We start from the raw sequence: 11,203 nt of genomic DNA, 5'->3' as shown, positions 1-11,203 counted from the left end.
GGTGGACAGCTGGTCAGCCCACAAATTCTGGGGAGTTGAGAGAGGTGAGGCTACTTCCGGTCCCAGCTTACAAGCCTGGTCCCCGTGGACATTCCAGCCTCCACTGGGTGTGAGTCTGCATCTGAAGCACGGATTCCTCTCCTGATCCTTCCTCGACACTCCTATTTTCTCTGGAACCTTCACAAGCCCCCTTCCTATACTTCATCTGTGCATGCTGGGAACCTGCATTCTCCCCCCACTACACACTCTGTCCCCACAGTGTCCTGCACTTCCAGAGCTGGCTTCAACTGCCACCTCCACCCTGCCAATTCCTACATTTTGACCTGAGTTCCTACTGGAAATCTCTATGTGTGTCTTGGAGGCAACTGATTTTGCCCTGTCTAAAACTAAAGATCTTTCCTACAAGCCTGACCACCCACCAGATCCCTATCTTAGGAATGGTCCCACCACCTGTCCTAGGAACCTGGTGGTCACACCCCACCTCCAGCTCATACACTTCATCTCGGAAGCCTCAGGCCCACCATCTCCACCTGATGACACACATATCTATTCCTGCCTCCTTCCTAGCCAGAGGCATCTTTTGAAAACACAAATCACTCCTTTGCCCGAGGCCCTTTAATAGCTTTGCATTTATAGTCCAAAATCTTTAACCTTTACCTACAAGGTCTCCAGCCTCTTCCTGAAACATACCTCCCCTTAGAACTGTGCTCCCGCCACCCTAGCTTTCTGACAGTCTCTTTAACAAGTCAAATTACTTTCTGCCTCAGGGCCTTCACTGATTATAAGTCTTCTGCCTGGAGCCCTCCCCACTCTTCTGCATCTAGCTTTGAGTGCTGGCCACCTAGATTTGGATCTAAACTCCACCATTTAACCAGTTGTGTGACCTTTAGCTTCTGTTGACATCTGTTCCTTTATCTGTAAAAAGAGGGAAATAATAATACTTACCTGATTGGGCTATATAAAGATTAAGTAAAATCATGTACCTAACCTTATCCTTAATGTAGTGTATGGCATTTAGTATGTGTTCAATAAATGTTAAGATATTAATATCAATATTGTTTCCTTCTCTGTTTCCAGTCAACATAGTACCCTGTATTTATAGCAGGTGGCTCAATAAATATTTATTGAATGAATAAATGAATGAATGAACTTACGAAAAGGTGAGCTCTGGCCTTCCCTTTATTGTCATTACTATGGAACCAAAGTGTAAGAGTGACAGCAGCCACCCAGGGTATGTGACAGCCTGGAGAGGGAAGAACAAAGACACAAAACTAAAGAGCAAGTGGGGAGACTTCCCTGGTGGCGCAGTGGTTAAGAATCTGCCTGCCAGTGCAGGGGACACGGGTTCGAGCCCTGGTCCGGGAAGATCCCACATGCCACGGAGCAACTAAGCCCGTGCGCCACAACTACTGAGCCCGCGTGCCACAACTACTTAAGCCCGTGCGCCTAGAGCCTGTGCTCAGAAACAAGAGAAGCCACCGCAATGAGAAGCCCATGCACCGCAAAAAAGAGTAGCCCCTGCTCACCGCAACTAGAGAAAGCCCGCGCACAACGAAGACCCAACACAGCCAAAAATAAATATATTAATTTTTTTTTTTAATTAAAAAGAAAAAAGAGCAAGTGGGAAAGCACAGCACTTTGTGTGAAGACAGGAGGGAAAAGACAGCGTCATGATAAGCTTACACCTTGTGCTGGCAGGCAGGAAGGTGACAGCCCAGATCGGCCAGCTGGGACCTATGGGGCTGGGGGTGAGGAATATGGAACGCATTCATTTAGTCAACAACACGCATGGTCCCAGGTATTAGAGAAGCCAGGCACAGTGGGTTCAAGGTACGCTTAAAGAAGGTGCACTACCCTAGGATGCTTCTGCAAGATCCCATATGGCCACCATCAGTCTGCTACACCTTGTCACTTTCATGCACTCACAACAAATTCTCAACCTTGCCAACCTCTCAACCTTGGTTTGGTAATCAAAGCCAATGGGCACACCCATTCTGCTACCTACAGTGTATAGACCAGCACGACTCTTAGAAGGCAATTAGGCACTGGGCACCAAAAGCCTTTTTTAAAAGGTCTGTAGTCTTTAACTTAATTAATTCTAGATCTAGGAATCCATTCTAAGCAGCACCGTGTTTTTTGTTGTGGTTGTTTGCTTTTATTTTTGCTTTTGGCCGCACAGCTCAGCACACGGAACAGGGATTGAACCTGTGTGCCCTACAGTGGAAGCACAGAGCCTTAACCACTGGACCACCAGGGAAGTCCCTTAGCAGCATTGTTTTTGACAATGAAAAACATGATAACATAAATGTCCAGCAGCAGGACTGGTGGCCCATGGATACAATGGAGTGTTGGGTGGCTAATTAAAATTGAAGTTTTTCGAAGGATGTTTGACATTCTATCTATAAACCTACTGTGTGACATTGGGAAAAGCTCACACTGTAATGTGAAGCCAGAAAGAATCCTAACTCTCTGTATAGCAGGTATGTATCTGTAAAGAGCTTATGTGTACTTCCTCATGATGGGTAGAAACTACAATTTTCCAGGCATTAGAAACTAGGCAGGGGTAAATTAGATAGGAAACCCTCCTAGCTGGCCTTATGTAAATTCTTTAAGGACTGTCTTTATGTACTGAAGCTATCATGCCCTCCAGGAGGGCGCTACCAGGGCTTGTCACTCCACTGGGCTTCAGCTTCCTTATCTGTAAAATGAAGAGGTTGAATTAATTTATCCTCTATAAGGCTTCCATGAACAAACATGCAAGGAAGACACATTCTCCCCTAACATTTGCTATGATCAGGTCTTCCTTTTTTGGCCCTGTATGGAGATGCCGAATTGGGGTGCAAAGCTAGTAAGCATTTGAATTGGAAAACTCTAGAAACGGCTAGCAGTCTCCGATGGGGCAATGGAGGTGAAAAGACAGAAGTGCCTAATGTTTGGTGGGGGGCACACAGCAGATTCTGAGGAACAGATCCCTGCTCCCAGGGACCTGAGAACAGATGGCCAGGACCCCGTCTCCCGGCTGGGTCTCCAGGGAGCCAGTGGCTGCCCTGGGTTCCACCTCCCCCTGGTTTTCTGGTCTTGAGTGGGAGTCGATCTGGTCTCTGCTGAGTCACTGAGACCGTCCTTCCCGGCCGGCAGAGGCCGTGACACAGCTCCCCTCCCGCCGGCAGTGATCACCTCCGGGAGATTTCTGGGTGGGGGGAACGCCAAAGATTACCGCGGTGGAGATCTCTGACGGACTTGGGGGGCAATCTGCTCTCGGGCTTAACCAGAGTTCTAAAGCGGACGACGTTTTATTGGCCTTGTAATTTCCGGTCAATTCCCGAAATCAACACACTTTGAAGAAAGGCGCCAGTGGCGAGAGGGGAGTGGAGATGCCTGGACCCCTGGCGAGCCGCCCACACCCTTCCGGGTCCCGCCAGAGGCAGACCTTGGATGCCTGCGTTCGTTGCCTGCGGCGGCGCTGGAATGGATCCGCCAAGAGGGGGCGCGGAACAGGTTCGCTTCCTGCGGCCGCCCCAGACTCCTCCGCTGCTCCGAACTTGACGACCTCGAGCGAGGGGGAAGGGAGAGAGGGTTTGAAGGGCGGAATCAAATTGCTTTTTTTAAAAAAATTATTTATTTAGTTAGTTAGTTTTGGCTGCATTGGGTCTTCTTTGCTCTGCAAGGGGCTTTCTCTAGTTGCCGCGAGCGGGGGCTTCTCATTGCCGGGGCTTCTCTTGTTGCGGAGCACGGGCTCTAGGCGCGCGGGTTTCAGTAGTTGTGGCTCGCGGGCCCTAGAGCACAGGCTCAGTAGTTGTGGCGCAAGGGCTTAGTTGCTCCGTGGCATGTACGATCTTTCCCGGACCAGGGCTACGAACCCGTGTCCCCTGCATTGGCAGGCGGATTCTTAACCACTGCGCCACCAGGGAAGTCCTCAAACTGCTTTTTGAAATAACTTTTTTTTCTCTTATCCTTGGGGAAAATTGATGCTTTGCATCCAGCCACCTGGAGGTAACCATTTTCCAGTCTCTGTGCATCCGGATTATGTCTATACCTCTTCTTCATTAAACAGAAACTGTTTTGTAAACCGCCCCTCCCCCACTTACTATGCAGTGAATGTTTTCTGTTAATCAAAAGTATCCTTCCGTAAAAATGACTTTAAACGTGCACATTAAATCCCAGTAAACGGATGTGCCATAGGGACTTCCCTGTGGCGCAGTGGTTAAGAATCCGCCTGCCAATGCAGGGGACACGGGTTCGACCCCTGGTCGGGGAAGATCCCACATGCCGCAGAGGAACTAAGCCCGTGCGCCACAACGACTGAGCTTGCGCTCTGGAGCCTGCGTGCCACACTACCGAAGCCCGGACACCTACAGTCCGTGCTCCGCAACCCGCGCACCGCACGGAGGAGCAGCCCCCACTCGCCACAACTAGAGAAAGCCCGCGTGCAGCAATGAAGACCCAACACAACCAAAAATAATAAAAGAAAAGAAAAGAAGTTAAAAAAAAAAAGGATGTGCCATGATTTAGAATCAATGTTGATCATTTAAATAGCTTCCAATGTCTCAATGTTAAAAATAGCTGTGCTAAATAAACATCCGCGTAGATAAATATTTGCCTGCATCCCGGATTGTTTTTTATTCGAATCAATTTCTAGACGCGAAATAATGGGACCAAACATAGGTAAGGAATGGTAAGGTTTAGGTGGGCCCAGGTGTGCTGCAGTGGTGGAGACTTCAACAGCAGCTATTGTTATTACTTTCTTGATTTTTCCTTTAGCTGCCCCCCTTCCCCCTCCAATAATTATTGACATTATTCAGAGCTTTCCTGGCTAAAGCGGGGCACTGATTTCACCTTGACTGCCAGCGATATCCCCTGTAGGGAGGAATGACCTGGCCAAGAGACCAGGCATCCAGTGTGGGATGGGAAGGGAGGAGGCACAGGAGGGGTCCAGACCCAATTTATGGACGGATGTCCCTCGCAGGGAACCTCCAGGGCCCGGCCCCGCCCCATCCCCTGCGTGGGTGTGACTATGGCCCTGACGACAGGTGGCCCTCTTCTGGGCCGCTGGCCATGGGGAGTCGCAGTCTCCCCCTTCCTTTCTCCTCTCCCTCCCTAACCCCACGCCGGACCTCCTTCCCCGCCCCTCCACCCGAGGCTGCCGGAGCCTCCACACCCGGGTGAGTGCGAAGCCCAGCCGCCGTCTGGGGCCAGAGAGGGGGCGGGCGAGAGAGCGTGGCCGCGGTCGGCGCGCATCCTTCCTGCAGAGAGGAACTGAGGCACGGATTCGCTCCATGCTCCCCACGCGGCCCCGGGCCTCCCGGAGCTCCTAGACCCGCTCCAGGCTGCACCCCGGCCCTCCCGGCTCACCGCCCTAACCCTGGAGGCCGGGCCGGCTCTCACCTAACTTTGGGGAGCCACCTAGGAGGCAGCTAGAGACCCGCCCTCTGACGAAAGGTCTAACTCGGGGCTCTCTACCTGAACACTGAGAAGGGGCGCTGGTTTTCTTTTTTCTTTTTAATCGTAGTGTACTATTCGAATAAGATAAGAAGCAGGACAATTCCAAGCAGATCTAAAAGAAAAGTTCCTTAAGCTATGATTGATCGCATGACGTAGTTCAGGAAAGGAAAGAACAGTAAGGACTGTCTGCACCACAGTGACCCCAGGCTCATCCGGTGCAGGGCCGGCCCGGGGAGAAGTCCGCGCAGGCTGAATGGGGGCACCGCTGGGGTGTCTCGGGCTCCAGGCCAGGGCATCGTCGAAGGGGCGCTGTCGGCCGGGCGTTAGGCTGGGGTTCCTTCCCGGATTCCACCCTGTTTTAAGCCTGAGTTTTCAGCAGCTTCGGGGGCTGGCGTGGACTCCCGGCGGCTATGTGGCCGTGCCTCTGTCCACCTCCGCGGGTGCTGGCATCTCCGGGCTGTGCGGTCTGTAGCATCCGCCTCGTCTTGGGGTGACTGTCGCTCCGTCTCGGTTTCAGCCATTGGCTCCTGGACACGTGGGTCTCCACAGCGTTTCTGACCCTTCTCAACTCGGGAACCGTCTCTGTGCCCGCTGCTAGCAAGACGCAACATCCCGCCTGCACTGTAGTTCCGTCCCTGCCGAACTGGCAAGAGTGGCCGCCCAGCGCAGGGAAGTTATCCAGCGCCCAGGCCGAGGTTTGCTTTCGGTTCAGGCCTGGCGGCATGTGAGTCTCAGGCCAAGGTCGATGCGTGGGGTTCCACTGCTTTAACCTTCGGAAAAGGCCAGAACATGTAGCCGGGCTAGGAAAAGGGCGAATGATCCTGGTTTCTACTGGTGATGTTTTTCTTTTTGCCGGAATGGGTCCAGACCTCAGAGAGAGGTTCTTGGTGGGGCAGGGCTGAAGGAAGGCATCAGAGCGAGCAGCAACCTTCCCTCGCTCCCCCCTCCGCAATCTTTGTGGTGCCGTTTTGCAAGCTGGTTAGGGAGTGTAGAGGCGAAGCCTCAAGTCCAAGATTGATGCAACCTGGCACTTTATGAAGTTTCTCGGTTATTCATTCTCCCTAAATCTGATTGCCCCATACGTGTCCTTCACTACTGTTAAACTTCTTGAATGCAAGGGACTACCTCTTATACTTCTTATGTTGGTTCCTTAATAGATGAATATGCGTATAATATATATTTTTATATACTGAATATATATATACAGTTATATACTGAATATATAGAGAGAAACTACCTACTTGGGTACTGCTGTTTGGACAAGAGAGAACCAGGAATAAAACAGCAACAATTGTGTACATGGCAATAAGCTGCCTCGTGCTCACTGCTGTTTGGGCCATCATTAATGACAGTGTCCTCTGAGTGCTGTGAGGGGTGAGGAGATGTATGGGCAGATAATTTCCTCTACCTGGATCACTGTGTTTTTCACCTAGCGAAATTCCACATCTTTTAAGTTTCAGCCTAGTTTTCAACTCCTCTGGGAAACTGGTTCCCACCTTTCCCCACAAAATTAGAAAACATAAATCTTCAGGAAACTGACAGTTGAATGCAACCAGTTGAATGCAACCTGATTAATTAAAATGGATAACCTCTCTCTGATGGTCTGCAGTCCACCCAAAGTGAAGGAGTGGGAGGCATGGGAAGTATGTATCAGATGAGCTGATATATACTTGAGTGACATGAACATGAAATATGCATCCAATATACAGCTAGTGAGCTAGAGTGACCAGAAGCACTGAAATAAGATGCAGTCGAATAAAGGAAAGCTTTGTGGAAAGCAAATATCTGAACAGAATTTTGGAGAAGTGGAAGGACTATATTTAAGAAAAGAGAAGTCTCATTGGGCCATCATTCTAGAAAGACTGACTCACTCTGAAGGAAACCATAAAAGAAAAAACAAAACAAAAACAAAAAGCCAAGCAGTGTGCAAAATCTAAAAGCTTCTTGTGCTTTTATTGTCAAATATCTGGAAGTAAAAAAAAAAAAAAAGATAAGTACTCTATATGCTAGCACAAAAATGTACATTGAGAAAGAGGGTCTATTTTAATTGCTTGGTTTAAAGATGATACTAAAAGGGAAAAAAAGGCAGAAAACTATACGGGACAAAGGGAAAAGAAATCATGGCGGACAAGATATTGTGACAAAATTTTGGAAGCTGGAAAGCAGATGGTCAAGTATTAACTGTTTTAGCCAACCTGAGATAGCTGACTCCCTAGAGGCAGAAGAAACTGGCAAGAATCAAGATTCCCACCACCGGCCCCAAGATGCCTCAGAGAGACATCAAGTTCTTCCGCAAATGGGAGTTCGGGATGGGGATGAAGTTAGGAGAATTGGTTGCAGATTTATAAGAAACAGATCCTCAGATCTCGCCCCTCAACCTATCCAGGCCCACCCTCAGGTGGACAGAAAATGCCACACTGAACATCTACATTCTGAACAAGGATCATTGACATGGCAAAAGCCTTCAATGTGCCAAACAGAGATCAAAAAAAGAAAATAGGAAAAAAAAAAAAAACCAACTGGGAGGAAACAGAGACAATGTGTGGAGCAGGAGAAAACTGAAAAAAACCTCAGACCTCCAGAGACATACTGGAAGAGATTTTTGGAACAGGTGCTCCTTTTTGCTAACTTCTAATTTCAGTACATTATAGCCAATGAATGTGGCCTGTGTAAATTTCTAATTTGAGGAATTCATTGAACTTTTTTACTGGCCTAATTAATATATGGCTAATGTTTGCAAAAATTCCATGAGTGTCTGAAAAGGATGTGTTGTGGTTTTTTTGGGTTTTTTTTGCAGTACGCGGGCCTCTCACCGTTGTGGCCTCTCCCGTTGCAGAGCACAGGCTCCGGACGCGCAGGCCCAGTGGCCGTGGCCCACGGGCCCAGCTGCTCCGAGGCATATGGGATCCTCCCAGACCAGGGCATGAACCCGTGTCCCCTACATCAGCAGGCGGACTCTCAACCACTGCGCCACCAGGGAAGCCCAAGGATGTGTATTTTTTTGTTGGGTAAGAAAATCTATGTCTATGAATTCAAGTTTGTTAATTAAATTGTGTTATTTAATCATCTGCATCTATATTTTTCGTATATATTTGATCTGTTGATTTTTGAGTGATAGCTTAAAATCTCCCACTATATTGTGGGTTTGTCAATAACTTGTTTGTCTTGTTATCAGGTTTTACTTTATATATTTTGAATCTGTGTTATTAGGTACATAAAGTTTCCTAACTGTTACATATTCTTGGTGGATCACACCTTTTATAACTATAAAATATTCCTCTTGTCCCTTTTAATACTTTTAGACTTGATTCCAAATTTGTCTCTTAGTATTATTACTATGCCTACTTTCTTGTTATTAGCATCTACCTGATAGATCTATTTTTTTCCATTCTTCCTTTCCTTTTTTTGTCTTTTATTACTTTGCTTTTGTCTTTTATTACACTTTTAATGAGAGACAGAAAACACGAGTCTGATAATGATTTCTGCCATTTCTGTATTTTTCAAATTCTGTGTGTGTGTGTGTGTGTGTGTGTGTGTGTGTGTGTGTGTGTGTATAAAATAGATATATACTTTCCCCCCCCCCCGCCTTCTGTCCAGATAGCTCTGTTCCAGGGGAATGCCCTGGCTGTCCAGTGGTTAGGACTCTGCACTTCCACTGAAGGGGGCCCGGGTTTGATCCCTGTTCGGGACCCTAAGATCCTGCAAGCCCAGGGTGCGGCCAAAAAAAAGATAGCTCTGTTCTGGATTTTACTAGGAACTTCCATCTCCAAGGGAGGGGCAGTGAGGGGTCTGAGAGGCAGGGCAGCATTGGTGCTGATGTTGTTCAGGAGGAGGGGAGAGCTTAGACCTTCAGAACTCTAGGACAGTTTAACTGGACTGAGCAATTCTGGTTTTGATAAGCTCACTTTTACATGTTTGTTACTATTTTTATTTTTTAATTTTATTGAAGTATAGTTGATCAGGTCTCCCATTTCTTTTTTTTTTTTTAGAAGATGTTGGGGGTAGAAGTTAATTAATTAATTAATTAATTTTTTTTGCTGTTACTATTTTTAGTTTTGAATCCCATGCTGGTTTGATTTGCTGCAAGTGAAAATCGTACATGAAACATCCACACTCAGGTGCCCCTTGTATGGTTTTATGATATACAATATGGACATTGAATGAAATCTAGACAATGATAATTAAGTTGATTAGAAGCCTGTCTATAAAGTGGGTAAAAAAATTCTATTCATATCTATTAGCTCAGACTACAAATAGGGAAAAATAATCTACATCCTTCCAATTCAGTCAGATGGGTATTTATTTTTACTGTATTAGTAAAAGAGCTGATAAATGATCTATCAATATTTCTGTTAGCATAGCTTTCATACTCAGCACCGCCTTAATCCACTGGCCTGCTTTTCCATAAGAGGAGTTTAGTGTTCTGGTTTCATGATATGTCCTTGGAAAACTTTCTCTGATTTGCCAAGCAGCGTTCTCTCAAATTCCAAACTATATTTTTCTCTCCCATTGATTTTGGGAAATTTCCCTTCATTCTAGACATTTTCCTTTTTTCTTTTAAAAATCACAACCCCTATACTGAAATACATCCATTCTTCTGTCTTACTGAGCAATTTAGTTTACGGGACAAGAAACTCCAGATTATTGAAAATATTTTGCCTAAAAGAGAGTTGCTGAACTTTCATTTGAAGTAAGTTGGTGGAGATTATAATGAAACCTTTTGGGGGGCTTGGAGCATAAGTTCTGAGAAAGTTTATCATCTTGACCATTTTTTTCATCAATCATCTGGTACACATTTCTAGTTAGGTTTCCCTGCAGTGCCTCTGAGCAAACATTGGGTACTCATGCAAAAGGCTTCTTACTAGAGATTGATTTGTTGATTTTTAAAATGCCTCTTAGAATAAGAATCCCCATTAAATTTTGTATTGGAAAAAGAAACAGTATGTATGATTGACATCACCAAGAATGTCTGTGTGCTGTACACATACAATTTTTTGCAGTCATTGTATTGAACACGTCTCATTTTGAGAGTATGACCTTGAGTTGTCATTGCTTTAGAAAACATGGACTGGTTAGGACATCCATTAATGTCCTCGAACAAATGCTATAGCAGAATCCCCAAGGGAGACAGGGATTTTACTGGTCTCCAGACACAGGAATCCATTTGTTGGAGCATATGCTGAGTGTGATGAGCTGTACAATGAAGTTAATTTTTGTGCCAGACCAAATGAGATGAAAGCCCAAGCAGCTGGATAAGATGAAGGCTGCATATCCTTCAGAGGGAAAAATCACTGCATTTTTTTCAGATATTGTCACAAGAGTGGCCCCCGCTCGCTGCAACCAGAGAAAAGCCCGCGCGCAGCAACGAAGACCCAACGTAGCCAAAAAATAAATAAAATAAATAAATTTATTTTTTTTAATGTACTTTAAAAATAAATAAATAAATAAAAGCAGGTGTAACCAAACATCCATCTTAGCTATTTGAAAAATAATGGCATATATGAATATGTATAAAATTCCAAGGTTTTATTTTTGTTTTTGGCCACGATGCTCAGCATGCGTGATCTTAGTTCCCCAGCCAGGGGCCAAACCTGTGCCTCCCGAAGTAGAAGCTCAGAGTCTTAACCACTGGACCGCCAGGGAAGTCCCAAAACTTCAAGTTTTTAAAAAAATTTATTGAAGTGCAGTTGATTTACAATGTTGTGTTAATTTCTGCTGTACAGCAAAGTGACTCAGTTATACATATATACTTTTTCATATA

This window comes from Lipotes vexillifer, unplaced genomic scaffold (assembly GCF_000442215.2).
Source record: "Lipotes vexillifer unplaced genomic scaffold, Lipotes_vexillifer_v1.1 scaffold815, whole genome shotgun sequence".
NCBI lineage: Eukaryota > Metazoa > Chordata > Mammalia > Artiodactyla > Lipotidae > Lipotes > Lipotes vexillifer.
This window is presented reverse-complemented; position numbering follows the sequence as displayed.